The sequence below is a fragment of the Haemaphysalis longicornis genome, unplaced genomic scaffold (assembly GCF_048455015.1).
Source record: "Haemaphysalis longicornis isolate Haplotype H1 unplaced genomic scaffold, Haemaphysalis longicornis Haplotype H1 scaffold_16, whole genome shotgun sequence".
In the NCBI taxonomy this organism is placed as follows: domain Eukaryota; kingdom Metazoa; phylum Arthropoda; class Arachnida; order Ixodida; family Ixodidae; genus Haemaphysalis; species Haemaphysalis longicornis.
The window spans coordinates 6,598,233-6,613,920 of NW_027526266.1; the positions used below are offsets into that span (position 1 = coordinate 6,598,233).

The following is a 15,688-nucleotide window of genomic DNA, read 5'->3' on the forward strand; positions in this document are numbered from 1 at the left end:
GTTCTCGGCGAACCCCCCAGACCTTCCTTTCTTACACAAACTGCTTCATCGTGACCGGAGCTTCTTGCATCGATCCGTTTTTGTGTTCCATAAATTGCAACGAAGCTCAACCACCCTTTCAATAGAGCTGAATCACTTAGGAGATGTTCTTTTCTTGAGAGACTGCAGCGTCTATGTTAGTTTCACTCCGGGCAACTCGATATTTTTCGCTGTCTCCCTCGGGAGTTTGTGGCCAGCTTGTTAGCTGTGGCGCACTAACTTCATTTTGGGAATGCTCCTTTTTTCAGCTTGTGTTCATGGATTTCGCTTAGTTGCATCTTATTAGTTCGTGTATGATGGTGATGCGGCGGGTGTAACGGTTTTTGGCACTATGACACCTTTTTATACGCAACTAAACTTATGTCGCGCATTCTCTACTCACACAGTAACCTTTTTTTTCGGAACTTACACTTTTCTGTAAATATGATTCGTAAATATTTTCCTGTAATTTGTAGCATGCATTCATGTGAAAGGAAGGCATCATGTTACCCAGCAGTTGCGGTAATTTTGTTGCATTTACCGTGTGCGGTTGCTATGCCAATTGCGCCATGGCTTTTTGCAATGTATTGTAACAGCACTTTGCGATGCACACTCAATCATATTCAGGTTTTGTAATTTGGATGGCAATATTTTATTTTACTTCGTACTGTTTTAAAGTTTTTTTAATTGTTAGACTTTCTTACTGACTGTGTATCTGTCAGCCGCTGCTTTATTTCAGTGCCGCCTTTCATCCCCTTTCAGGGCGCCGGGAGGAAGGCTCAGCAGTTTCTGGACGCATGAATAATGGTTGATTGATTATTATTAGTGTATTGTTATTCCTATATGTTATTATCATTAAAATTATAAAAGAAATAAAAATAATTTTATTATCATGGCCCACGTAAAAAGGTAAAATGGGCTTGCCAAAGCAAACACCCGGGCTTTTGGCAGCGCCGGCCGCCACGGCTATCAGTACTCTCAACGGTACCCAGTGAAAGCAATAACTTGACAGAGACAAAAAAGAGGAAAAAGAAAACAAAAAAAGCACAACCCACCTAAATAAAAGACAAATAGAAAAAAGAGAGACAAAATAAGATTTCAATGAGTCAATATTGGTTATAGCTACATCATAGGCATTTAGTTTTAGAATTCATCAAGCTGTTGTAACACTCCTTCTCATTCCAACCAACGTGAGCTTGCTTATTACCAAGTAGCACTTTAAAGCCAAGAACTAACAAGGTGGTCGCGATGGGAACCGGCAGAGGGTGATCAGTGAGTCATTGAATTAGGCGAAATTTTCACACCTGGGTATTGACACACCATATAACCCACTAGATAGGTGCTACGTTATCTGTCAATAAATGAGTGCAAGCGGCAACAAAATATTTCTGTGCATGACAGCAGTCAGTTTTATTTAAATCGGTGAACACAGAATATTCATACAAGCAACGTCAGCTAGGAGATAATCTACCTGCTCTTCGTGATAATCCCTAAAAAACTGAATATCACCCCTGTGAACGCCATTTATCACCATACGGAGAGTCTATTTTATGCTGCGTGCGACATAACAATTTATTAAAACTTTCAGCCTTCAGCTTTACTGCGTACGTTAGGTGCTGAAAGGGAACAATGCAGTTCGTTCAAGTACTTTTTGTATATCCTTCTCGGAACAATGTTTGCTATTCGCCGACATTGTTGTCTTGTCTGAAAGGCTTTAGCAACAGTTTTCGGTGAATATGATTTATGTTATCATTCTTTGTTCGGGAAAGTATAAAGCACAGCACAATTTTTATGTGCGCATTGACAAATATCCCTAGTTCCAATCCACATTTTAGGGAATATGAAGACGGCGATTTTTACAATTTTCTACATCGCAACTGCTTTGGTGTGAGTGCTTTTTTTGTAAACCGGTATTTGTTATTTTCAAAAGTATTGGGGGTTAATGTGTAGATATACGAACACTCTAGCTATACCACAAAATTGATGCTTTGTGGTTCGAGCTGTATTCCCAACAGATTTTTGATTATATTATGCTATTGGGGCTCTAAAGCTGTTTCTTCTTTATTCTCGAAATAAATGACGAGCTGCCTGTTTGACTAGAAAACATTCCAGCCACAACATGGTTCAAATAATAACCGCAGGGTTTCAAAGACTCATTACTAGATTTCTATTATTTCAGCTAATTACCCACATATGTTTACTATTCAGTTAAATATAAGCCCATCGGGCGACTGGGTCTTGCATCGTTAACACTGGGCAACTGTTGATTGCGGTGTCCTGTCGATCATGGTTGCACAACACGTTTTGGTAATCTCAATAAGATGGGACAGATGGCATAAAACTCAAGTTCCGGTGCGTAAGCAAAAATATATTTCATTCTGCTGTGCTTATTTCTCGTATAGTTTAAACAACGCAAATATCTATTCAACCTCTCAGTAACTCAAACATTTTTACATAAAGGCGATGATGATGAGCAATTAAAAAAATTCTGCGGCTACCCAGGCTCGCGATGGTCATCAGGGGGAGTGGAAGTGTCAGTTTTGTCGGCGATTCTATACAATGGTGGTGACTTGGTCCTGTGTTGTCACGTCGCTAGCGCGTAACCAGACACGAAGACTTCTAAGATCGTATAAAGTATCGAACTGTTGATGTCCGCAGTTTCTTGTTGGGGACTTACATATTTAGAGGATGCAGATTTTTTAGTTCCTGGGTGTTGGACCTGCAACGTCAGCGTCAGCACGAATCTGGTAGACGCTGCATCGTATGGAATATATGCATCGCTGCTATGTTTACCAGTCCCAAAAATACACCTTCAATTTTGCCCACAGAGGTCGCCTTCGGCATTTGATTAACATCGTAGTGTGACGTCAGTTTTCTATTTTTAGAGACAACGAAGCAGACAATGAGGCATAAAAACCGTCATGTAGAGTTAGAAAAGGTCTCGGAAACACAAATGTCAGAAACACTGTTTTTAAAAAGACAAATATGACAAGTGAGCCCATTTAAAAGAAATTTTAGAGGCCTAAATCTGTGAGAACAAGGAATTCAGAGAAAATTTTAGGCTCTTTCAGAAAAATCACATACTGCACGGTACTCCTGAATACGTGTTTTAAACACAGGTTGCAAATGTGTAGGTAGCTTCGTGAAAAGACGAAGATGACTGCATCCATTCCAAGAATGCGTAGCGTAGCCTCTACAAAATTGTCCAGCTTTTTAGTAATAAAGCTCCAAACCAACTTTGTGGCACCAGCTACCCAGGTATATTATTTGGGGTGACGCCACAGCTTGTTTATAATATTTTCTCCTACAATACACATTGCATTCAAATTTTCAGACTTTGTGACTAGGCAGAAAGTGTGGAATGACAGATATAATAAATGCTCGTAACATTTTTTTCGGCTCAATTCTGAATAATGTAGAACCGTATGTTGAAAAATTCGTTTTTTTTTGGGATTCAGCCCACTTCAAAAACGCGACAAAACTGCGACACAAGGCGGATACTTTTCTATCGATGGGTGGGTCGGTTTATCTGTCATACTGCACAGAATTTCACTTGAGAGTATTTTTATGTTACTCGAAAGTGCCTTTGTAAAAAGTGATTGAAAACGGGGTCTATTAATATTTGTTCAAAAATAGTCCTCCAGTACTTGCTATTTCAGGCCATTCTCTCTTGACGGCGCTAAACGTTCGCTAGAAGAAGCAAAGCTATGAGCTCGTGGTTTAGTGACACAGCTTGCAGCGATGTAAAAAGGCCAAGGCATGGAAAAACGCTCTGTACTAATTCTGGTTTTGGAAGTGCAAAAACAAAATGTAGGCGGATTCTAGGCGTTTAAAAATGTTTGTGTCAAATATATATCTTCACCCACGGTATAGGAAGTATATGCTCTCAAATATTCAATGCAGCATGAATATTCCACCCATATCTACAACTTTTGGCGCAGCACAGGACCAGGCGAAACCCTTTGGCCGTACAATTTATCGATATTTTCTCTGCTCCTCAGGCTGTTACTATTACACCAAATAAAACATAATACACAAATTGTTCGGTACAAAAAACGGTGTTACAGCTTCCAAATTACGAACATGTATTTCACGTATTGTCCTTACCACGTGCTTATCAACAGACCAAGGGTACTGTGCGTTTGTGGTCACAAATATTGCCAGAAATGATACAACGCCTTCACAAAGCCGCGTTTGACATAAGGCTCGTTATTGAAATGTAAAAAAAGCAGGCCGTTTTGAAATAAAAAAAACAGCCTTACTCTTTCTCAAAAATGGCGCCGCAATATTATCTAGCTTATTTAGCATGATATGGGATAGGCTGCAAATGTGAACGGTACGAACTGGGAAGTCGTAATGATGAAACAGGCACACCTAGTCGCTGATGAAGAATTCGTTGTCCCTGCCCAGGTTACTCTCAAAATTACTTTGAATGTGAAGGGTAACATCTTCCAGCCTACCGTTCATTTTGTCGAGATCCACGAATGCGTATTTCCGCAAGACGTTTTCTTTTAGAGTTTTATAGGGACGGAAAAGCGATATGAAGCAATCAGCGAGTATGTGGCCAGTCATTCTCTCCCAACATGAATGCAAGCGTTGTCGCGATGGTATGTCGAATGAACACCTCGGGTTTGTCGGTAAAAAATTCGACAATTTTTAATCTTCTAAAACACAATGCTCACTTCGCTATCAATTGGAGGAAACCAGTTTTAACCACCAACCTAATATTTTACTTAGCAATTCTTTAAAGTAAAGGTATTTAATTTCTTTAGTCTTCATGAAACATCGGCAGCACCGCAGTGGACTAGACAAGTTGTAGAGTAGACACTTTCTTCACGCATAACGTTGCTATTGATGATGCTTTTGCTCTAATTACAAAAAAAACCGGATATTTGTTTATGCTTTAGGGGTCACTTAGTATTCCGTATTTTCCTACTTCTCTTGGGCGCACAGTTTTTTACCCCGTAGATTTATCAGGGTTGATCATTCCTGTCCAAAATGGTAGCCTTATTAGTGCTGGACGGGTGTGCACGTGGCCCCGGCACTAAACCAGCAAACAATTTTAATGACCGCCATGATTAGTAGTAGGATTACTTCACACCAAAATGCTACCGGGCGTGACACCACTAGAGAAAAGTAATCACCACACCTCCCACAAGGCGCATAATTCCTTCACCCTTTGCGGAACACTTTACACCGTGTGTTTTTCATATACCTTGGTTATTTGCGTCAAAAAGGTAGTTTAGCGAATTGCGGAAAAAATTTTCACGTTGCGCGCAAAAGAACCCCCATGGCAACAGACTAGGGCCCTGATAAATCAACCCATCGATGAGGGTCATTGAGCCTTCATGAACACCAATCCATTCCTCTCTGGCTCTAGTAAACGTATTTAAATACAAACTCCTCAAACAATACACAGTGCTTGAGGTCTCATCTGACTTCTCCACAAAGAGGTCTCGTTTACTGGAATTTTGAGTGTGAAGGGTTGTTTTGTCAACCGAAATATCTTCTTACGTCCGGGCGGTCTTTTCTCGCTTTTACCATGGGACAAAAAGACGTAACGCAGACTTCAAAGATGCCTACCCGTAACGCGGATGACCCCTTCGATGACAGTGGAATTTTTATGAGGATAATGGCGACGACAGACGCATACCCAGTGGCAGAATTAGCAAGCACACCTCTTCAATCCAAATACACGCCGAAGCTATTGCTTATACAGTAATGTAGCACTGCGGAGCATCTTATTGCTTCCGCCAGCAGTGTTCTCAGGAAACGAGAGCAATTACACTGTCACAAAGAAAGAATTCGAGTCTGCCAATTTTGTGAATAGTGAAGTTTGTGCGTATGTACACGACCGGCGTTTTAAAATTGTTACCAATCCCCACACACTCTGCTGGCTGAATGCCCTCCGTGTCCTAACGGGTGACAGACATGGGGGCAGATAAGGTGGAAGGCATTATCAGAGAATCCTCCAAAGAAAAGAACCAAAGAATAGGAGAACTGTTTGTCGAAGCGAAAACCCAGCCGCAGGCAACAAATCTCCTCAGCCAGACATGCATCACAGGTTTTGGTATCATGGTCACGCCCCAACGAAGCCTTAACAGCTCACAGGGCGTGATCTCTGATCCTGACCACATGAACGAAAACGAAACCGATCTCCTTCAGGGCCCGGGAAGAGAGGGCGTAACAGCAGTTACGCGCCAACAATGCGCAAAGATAATGAAATCCCTACCAAACACCTGATCTTAACCTGTGACCAGTCAACACTTCCCGAATTCATCAACGCAGGATACATTCGATGTTCAGTCCTCCCCATACTTCCCTTATCCGCGGCGCTTTCTTAGGTGTAAGAGGTTGGGGCATGATACTAACTCTTTCCGTGGCCGACTTACATGTGCAAATTGTGCCCAGCACCACCTCCCATCTGACAACTGCCCCTCGCTAGCCTTTCACCTGCGCCAAGTGGGAGGGACCACAGGGGGCTTACTCTATAACATGTGAGAAGCTCAAACAGGAGAGCTGATTATCAGGGTTAAAGTAAATAAAACCTTACCTTCCCAGAGGCACAAAAGAGGTTCGCCTCAATCCCGCTGAGGAGGTACGCGGACGCAGCTCGCCGGGGGGCAGAGCGGTGTCTGGTTTCCACAGGGACCCAGTTGAGCGAGTCTAACCTGGTCCCGCACGCACCCCCCTTCACCCCCCTGGGTTGCCTCAGGCAGCCCAAGAACGGTCCATCACACCGCAGGGCAAGGAACCGCTCGTTCCATCTCTGAAGAAACCGCTCGTTCCATCTCTGAAGGAACCACTCGTTCCATCTCTGCTTCTCTGGCTCCTAGAACACCTGAGGGTGCCGAGGAGATGAACGTGGAGGCAACAGCAGCGGTTTCCAGCTCTGCTGCAGCGTCTCTGCCACCCGTGGCGCTCCCGACATATGCGGCGCTGTCGGCGGAAATGAAGGGCAGAAGAAAGGGTGCCCTTCGTCGGGCAGTTCTAGGACGTCCGACAAAAACATGGACGTGGGGCCAATCTTGTCTGTGTCGCAGTGGAAGAAACGGGTTCCTTCGTCGAAACCTCCAGAGAGGCTGAATAACCGCCCTCGGAGAATCGCATCTGTGAAAGACCTTAGATGAACATACGTTCCAGTCGCTCATAGAACAACATGGTGGGAAACGAAAACATGATCGAATGTAACTGTAGGTACCTTAGCAAAAACCTAGATGATGTATATAAAATGCTGCACTCTAAGCAACCAAGTCTCTTGTGTTACAGGAAACACACCTAAACCACAAACATACATATGTTCTTATTACTTACTTTGTAGTCAGGAAAGACAGTGATGGCTGCGCGTTCTCTTCTCGCGGCGTGGCTATCATTGCCCGAAAATGTTTGTTTCCACCATCTCATTAGAGAGTGTCCTTGAGGCTGTTACACAAAAAACCAACATGTTTATTAGCCAAATACCAAAATTTTCGCTTTATATCCCACCAGACTATCTCCTTTCAAGCTCTGATTTTGAATCTGTGGTGAATCCACTTCCCGAACAAATAATTTTTGTCGGCAACCTGATCGCCCATTATGCGCTTTTGCGCTTGTCCCGATCAGATGCCTGGGGTCGCCTCATTGAGAGGTGTTTAACGAGATGGAAGCTTGTCTATTTAACACCAAACAGCTTACTTATCATAATATAGGAAACAAAGCTTACTGACACATCGATATCGTGACTGGCTTTTTAGTTTTCCTTCCATGTATTCAATGGAACATGGTCATTTTCCTGCCACAGTACAGATATACGAAAACTGCCAAACAGTTTTGTTTCCCATCAGTTCTTTTACGCTAATGTGAATTGGAACACATATTCAGATGCACCTAAACTTCAGCAGACATCGACAAAACATTTACACACAGATGAAGCAGCCCAACTTCCCATGGCACACATCCTCAAGCCTGCTGGGACGTCCATTCCCCATGCCTCCCATGCCTCGCGGAACTCGAGTAGACCATGGTGCAGCGAGTACTGTAGGCGGGAGCGAGATCCGCAGAACAAGGCGTGGGGTGCCCTTCGCCGGTACGCAACGTTGGATAACCCCATCTCGTTTAAACGGGCAAAGGCCTTTGAATAGCGTGTGCACCATGAGGTGAAAACGGGAGAGTTGGCGCGCTTTTCTTACATCCATTAACTGATACACAGACACTCAGAAGGTATATACAAGAAAACGTAAACATGAAGGACAACATAAAGCCTCCCCCTGATCAGCACAACAAGAAAGACACTCGAAGACCAGGCTATCGCACGTGCACAACACTTCCAACACGTTTCCAGCTCTGGACACAACACAAACACTTTCCTGAAACGTAAAACCGCTTGTAAAAAGACGTTCCTACACAAAAAACAACAGGTCAAAATACTAGGACTATAACAGGTCAAAATAATAGGGCAATAACCTGTCAATAACAGGAATTCTGAGAGAAAACTTTGAGTTGAGGGCTCCCCAAAGCACATGTAAACCTTCAGCTCCCGGCGGAGGTAAAATTACATACACCATGATTATTCGGCCTTGCCACAAAAAAGAATGTCATAGCATTAACGAAAGGGTAGCAGTTCTTTTATTTAGGCTCAATAACAGGTACAAACTCAAGGTGCCACAGGGCTACGAGCCCACATCCAGCCAGGACGACCATCCAGTTGTACACTTCTATGAAGATGTGGAATCGGCAATGTCTCAACTAAAAACACAGTATAACATACTGATGGGAGACTTCAATGCTTAAGTAATCAAGAATCAAACTGGAGACAAGGCAGTTGAGAACTATGGTATTGGCTGTAGAAATAGCAGGGGGACCTACTAGTCGAGTTCGCATAGCATTATAACTTACGCATAATCAATACCTTCCTCTGCAAACGGGACAGCCGGAATCGGACGCGCAGGGGCCCGAATGGGTAGCATAAAATTAACATAGACATCATATTATGCGATAATCCTGGTGTCGTTGAGGATGTGGAAGTGCTCGAAAAGGGAAGGCATAGTGACCACCCTTTGGTAAGATCTCGGATTTGGCTAGATTTGAGATGGTACTGTAATAAGCTAGTACGAAAGAAGACGATTAATGAGCGAAACGTAAGACGTAAAGTAGTAGAATTCAGAACCCCGCTGCAGCTCTTACCGCTGTAGCTCACCTATTACCAAGGAAGCAGAATGTGCGACACAGAAAGCCCAAGGCAATCTTACACGCATTCTTACGGAGTGTGCAGCAGAAGTCGGGGGCACGATGTCTACACAGGACATCCGCAAACTTTCCCAGGAGACGTAAGATTTAATTAGGAAACGGCAAACCATCACAATCTACACCCTAGATGACAGAATAACACTAGCAGAGCTTTTGAAGTTAATCAATAAGTGTAAACGAGCTGGCATGCGGAAGTATAATATGAAGATGACCGAATATGCTTTAAAGAACTCAGGCAGTCAAAAAGCAGTGAAGAGGGGTCGTGGCGTGGAGGAAACTCAGATGTATGCACTTAAAGACAGGCAAGGCAATGTCGTCGCAAATAGCGATAAAATAGTCACAGTGGCCGAGAAGTTCTATAGGGACCTGTACAGTAGCCGGGGCATCCAGGATAATGCCGAACGAGACAGTAGTCCAGAGGAGATAGACATCCCACCAGTAACGACCGAAGAAGTAAGGAAGGCTTTGAAAGAAATGAAAGGGGCCAAGCACCTGGTGAGGATCTGATAACAGCAGACCTCTTGAAGTTTGGCGAAGAAATGGTACTTGAAAAACTGAGAAACCTGCATGCGCAGTGCCTAATGACCGCGAGTGTACAGGAACTATAGAATAATGCGAACATCATCCAAATCCACAACAATGGTGACATGAAGGAACTGTAATATTACAGGCCGATCAGCCTACTGTCAGTCCTCTACAAGGTAGGTACCAGGGTAATCGCTAACAGAATTTCTGCAACCTTACCTTTCAGTCAACCTAAAGAACAAGCACAGTTCCGTAAAGGCTATTCAACAATGGACCATATAGATACGATAAATCAGGTGATAGGGAAGTGCGTTGAGTACACTGATCCCGTTATTTAGAGCCTTTATACATTACGAGAAAGCATTTGACTCGGTCGATAACTCATTAGTCATTCAGGCATCACAGAACAAGGGTGTAGATGAGCAGTGTGTAAGAATACTGGAGCATATTTACGATCGGTCCACAGCTTCCAGCGTCATCCATAAGGAGAGCTTTATAATACCTATAATGTAGGGCATAAGACAAGGTGACACGATTTCTCCAATGTTAATTACAGCCTGTTTACAAGAAGTATTCAGAATATTTTTGAAGGGAGCCGATAGAGGGAACTGATGACGTTGTCTTGCTAAGAAACTCGAGGGACGAATTGTAGAGCGTGCTTACCACCCTAAACAAACACAGTAAAACCATGGCAATGAAAAGGAGCCTGCAGAAAAATAAAGTAATTATCAATAACCTTGAGAATGCATAGCGGTTTGAGATAGGTGGTGATACAGTAGAAGTGGTAAGCAAATATATAAACCTAAACAATGTTGTGACCACAGATCCCAACTATGAGGCAGCTATAATTAGATGAAAAAAATGGGATGAAGTGCGTATGGCCGGCATTCTCAGATAATGAAAGGCAGCCTACCATTGTCCCTGTATCACAGCTGCAAATTAGCGGTACTCAACAACTGGGCAGAAACTTGGAGGCTCGCTAAGAGGTTTTTAAGTTAAATTGAGGTTCGCTCAGTGCGCAATGGAACGGAAGATGATAGGTGGGATATTAAGGGACAAGGAAAAAGAACAGTGCGTCAGGGAACAAACGCGTGTTGAGGACATATAAGTAGAAATTAGGAAGAAGAAATGGACGTGGGCAGGGCATATATTGCCATGGCAAGAAAACCATTGGTCATTAAGGGTTAAAGAGTAGATCCCTCGAGAAAGCAAGCATTGCAGGGTGCGGAAGAAAGTTAGATGGGTATATGAGATCAAGACTTGTGCGGGAATAAATTGGTTACAGCGAGCGCATTACCGGGATAATTAGAGAATAATGGGATAGGTCTTTGACCGGCAGTGGGCGTAGATAGGCTGGGTATGAATATGATGATGACACTAATATACAATACCTGCACCCAAACACTCTTGAAACCCACCTACCCCTATACAACAACATGTGGTTTTGGGGCACATTCCAAGGTCTTGGAGGGAGTCCATTGTAGTGGCTTTCCTGAAGGATGGGCTTTCGCGTCAGCGATCGACCCATCGCCCTCACAAGCTGCCTTTCGAAGCTTCTCCAGAAGATGATCAACAGGAGACTCGTGTACTTTTTCAGTACAATGTTCTTCTCGAAAGCTCCCAGGCAGGCTTCAGGGTGCAACGAACCCCAAGCGACCCACTCGTTGCCCTTGAGTCGTGTATCAAGGATGCGTTTTTCCACAAACAGTTTTATGCTACCGTCTTTTTTTATATCGAGAAAGCCTACGACACCGAACGGCGATAGGGGATACATAACGACCTAAAAGTATTCGGTGTATCGGGCAAAATATTTAGCACTCTCAATAGCTACCTGATTGATGATTGTAGGATGTAACGCGCCAACGCAACAGAGGCGATGAGGCGCGCCGTAGTCGAGGGCTCCGGATTAATTTTGACCACCTGGTGATCTTTATCGTGCGCCGAAATCTCGAACACACGGGCTTTTTTGCTTTTCGCCTCCATCAGAAAAGCGGCCGCCGCGGCCGGGAATCGAATCCGCGACCTCGTGCTCAGCAGCGCAACGCCTTAGCCACTGAGCCACCGCGGCGGGTCCAATAGCTACCTGGCGGAACAAAACTTCGTGTAAGAGTAGGTGCTGCAATTTAAAATATTTCTGTGCAGGAAATTGACGTGCCTCAAGGCGGCGTTGTGAGCCGCTCATTGCTCATAGTCACAATGAGCTCCCTTCGAAGGCACTGCCACGAAGCGTTTCCTGATTTATGTGTGGAGATGATCTGCAAATATCGTTTAAATCGGGCAATATGTCAATTTGCGATAGCCAAGTCTAGCTTGGTGGAACAAACTGGGCTTGGCTGATCATAACGGTTTTAAGCTGAACCCAGTTAAGAGCACTTGTTAAGATCAGGCCACATTCAGACATCAAACGTAATGGTGTCTCGATTTGCGTCAAAAAAGAACACAAGTCCCTAGGTGTAGTTGTGGGCGAAAAACTTCTCTTTGTCCCTCATATAACCCAAAAAACCAAAAATGTCTTAAAACAGTTATATTCTCAAGGCCCTGTCGCATCACTCGTGTGTTGCTGACAAACGTTTACTGCGGCTGTTTACCAGCCTGATAGGCTCGCGGTGGGACTTTCGGAGTTGTTGTATATGCTTCAGGTAGAGTAGCAGCATTGAAAACCCTTGACCAAGTGCACCACTTGGGTATTCGGGTGGCGTCTGGTGCTTTTCGCACTAGCCCTGTGCAACGCATCTACGTCGAGAGTGACATGTGGTGCTGAGGGTACCAGCGCAAGTATGTAAATTTACTATATGCTCTTAACGTTTCATCAACATCTCACCATCCCAATAAATGTATAATGAACGATACATCCACATGTCAACTTTTTTTAAATCGTCCGTCTATATATGTCCTTTCTCACTCGGGGCGAGGGAAGAGGCTTTCCAACTTACTTTTTCTATTTTAGACATCTTCAAAACATCTTTTATTGATTCTGTAGCCTCATGGCATCTTCTCCTTGTATTATGCTACTTGTCCTTTATGCCATTCAAGAGAAACACGGTGCCCGCAACTGCCGTTTTGCAGCATTTTATGTATCTCTGGGCAAAAATTGGGCGGCAGAATTTTTTGGTGATGCTTCGGAGAAGTCTTTGCGATGAGTTGTGCAGCACACGGACCCAACTTCAGCACATGTAAAACCATGAATGTGAATTCCAGCATTTTTACAGTGGAAGCTTATGGGAAATTTGTTGTTTTAAATCACATTATAGAACATATTAGGGCTAAGTTCATAATGTTCACATGTTCTCGGTGTGGTGCGTACAATATAGTCCCAAATGTATTCTAAAAAGTACGTCCTAAAGTCGTTTTTAAATATTTATAGTCTAATATTGACCGTGTAAATATGACCGTCTGCTGGGTTCTATGCCGCCCTGCGAACGCTGGAATCTAGTTGGCTTATGAAAAGGCCACTGCTGCTGAACTAAGAAACACTCCAGACATAACAACAATACCCTACACTGATTTCAAGCCACTTATCAGGCAACACCTGTGTAAAGCATCCCAAACACACTGGCACACACACTGATAAAGACAAACTTGGGGCGATACCAAACTGACTCACACAACAGACACATCGAAGTGACCTTAGCAAGGTTACGGATACGCCACAAACATGTAACACACTCTCACCTGCTCAACAGACACACCGAAGTGACCTTATCAAGGTTACGGATAGGCCGCCCACAAATAACACACACGCACCTGCTCACTGAACTTCCACGACTCATGTGTAGCAGGTGTGAGGAGGGCTTATCTGTAGTCCACATCCTAATGACTTGCAAAACACTCGACACAACGAGACGCAGACACTTCAGAGAACGATGCAGACAACACATTTCGCCACACCCATCCTTAATTTTGGGTTACAATGCTATGGTTTCTGTGCCAGGTGTTTTTAAATATTTGTCTGATGTTAACATTTTAAACCTCCTTTTCTACTAGGCCTAATCAAAACTGCACCTACACACCAGCCACCACAATTCCCTTGAAATGATTTACCTGTTATTTTGGCTTACATGTTTTAGTACCAACATTTTGTCTTATCTACCTTTGTTTGGCAATTTTGCCCCAGTTGGCCTTACGCCTAAACAGATTTAACCATCATCATCGCAATCCCAGGTACCTCCACTAAACTGAAAGCTCGTGAGGGGCGTAGCAAGCAGCAGTGTAATTGTATTCTTGGGGATTTGGCATTTTTACCCGCGGAGATAAAACAGTTGACGATGGAGGTATACAGCTCTGCTGTAAAAATCTCGTGCTTTGGAAGCCCGAAGCGTTCCAGCTTGAGGCAAAACGAGTGTCCAGGTGTATTTATTACGCGGTACGAAGTGATCCAGCGCCAGGCGTAAACGAGTGTCCCGGTGTTTCATTAGTACGGATTACGAAGCGTTCCAACATGACGCGTAAACGATTGTCCGGTGTTTTAGTACGCGTTACGTTCCTGTGGGAGACGTCAACGAGTGTGCCCGCGTTTCAGTATTGTGATTAGATGAGGCGACACCTACGACGACGACAGGAGATGCCAACAGCCACAGCACACAAGGGGCTTTTCCCATAAAAGGAATAGAGCAGACAAAACTCCTATTTTTATTGAGAGGGTAATATCTTTTGGTATAGAAGCAGCTCTTTTGTCGTGTGCGCCAGCTGAATATTGGCAACACTACGCGTCTCTTCATGTTGCAAAATATGAATTGCGTTTTTATTTTTAGCTGCAGTCGCGCACCGCGCGAGTGTGCCATAATTGACCTGCGAAGCTGACAGGGCATCGTTAATTGGAAGTTTAGCTTTTGTGGGAAAAAATTCAAATCTAGCGGGTGCTTCCGGAACAGATTATAGCAAATTTATTAAACTTCACTAGACATCGCCTCGTCATATCATCGCAAAACGTTTAACCAACATCAATGTGAACTGAATGGAAATAAATAACGCTTTTCTATCGTTCTGTTTTATACTTTTGTTATCGTGTCTAATTTATCCGCGGGTGTACATGTATTCTCAAAGAAAAAGTGTAATTATATTTTGCCGGTCGCCTAATGAGCACAAAACACCGCACAACTTGGGACAAGAGGCCATAGCCGCTTTTGTTCTCTAGACACGTACACATCCCTACTCTATGAATTCACTTTGTGCTTCGTTGTAAATCACAACACTTCTGTTTCTCGAATATTATGTCTCGCTGGTGAGCTGGTGCCGTAGCTCACGTACACCGGCATCCCAGCGCGCCTCAAAACGGTTTTTCGACAAAGGCCACCATGCGGTTTCGTACACCGAAGGCAACGTGTTTTACTGGGTGCATGCACACGAATTAGGCCTGTGAGCAAGTATATGTTTAAACACCCTTCTGTGCGTTGTCGTCGCACGTTTGAGTGACAGAGCCTACGTTATTTTTCTCTTCATGAGTAAGCAGCAAACTAAATTCACCACGTCGAGCAATGGAAGATGTTAGACAGTTTTAGTTAGGCGTTTTTACGCTCCGGGTAGCCCCGGTAAGCTGCACCGGAGCGACGAGCGATTTTCAGTTTTAGTTACATGTAATGCGCAGCGGACCGGTCCTTTCAGAGTAGCAGCGCTGTCTGGCCAAGTCTGGCGTAATGAAAGAGAACCGAAAACCATTTCGCCCCTTTAACAAAGTAAAACCCGTCAATATACTAATTTGTTTATTAGGTATTGACATGTGCAATAGTATGGCGCTACTGGTCAATTACTGTGAATGAAATAAATTTTCGACTTGATGATAGCCACACAATAGCCAACAAAGCTGCCTTCCAGATCCATTCGAATGCTTTTCGACGGCAACGATCGAACGCGTCGTTTTGTTGCAGTGAATTTGAATAGTTCTGTGTAGTTTTTAAACTGGTTTGCCGTCGCCACTTCTCGC

At 43.8% G+C, this 15,688-nt stretch overlaps 1 pseudogene; it reads right to left on the reverse strand.

Annotated features, from left to right (window-relative positions):
• Window positions 1–6,850: 6,850 nt before the first annotated feature.
• LOC144166206 (uncharacterized) overlaps window positions 6,851–15,688 on the reverse strand; it is a 29,590-nt pseudogene continuing 20,752 nt past the window's right edge.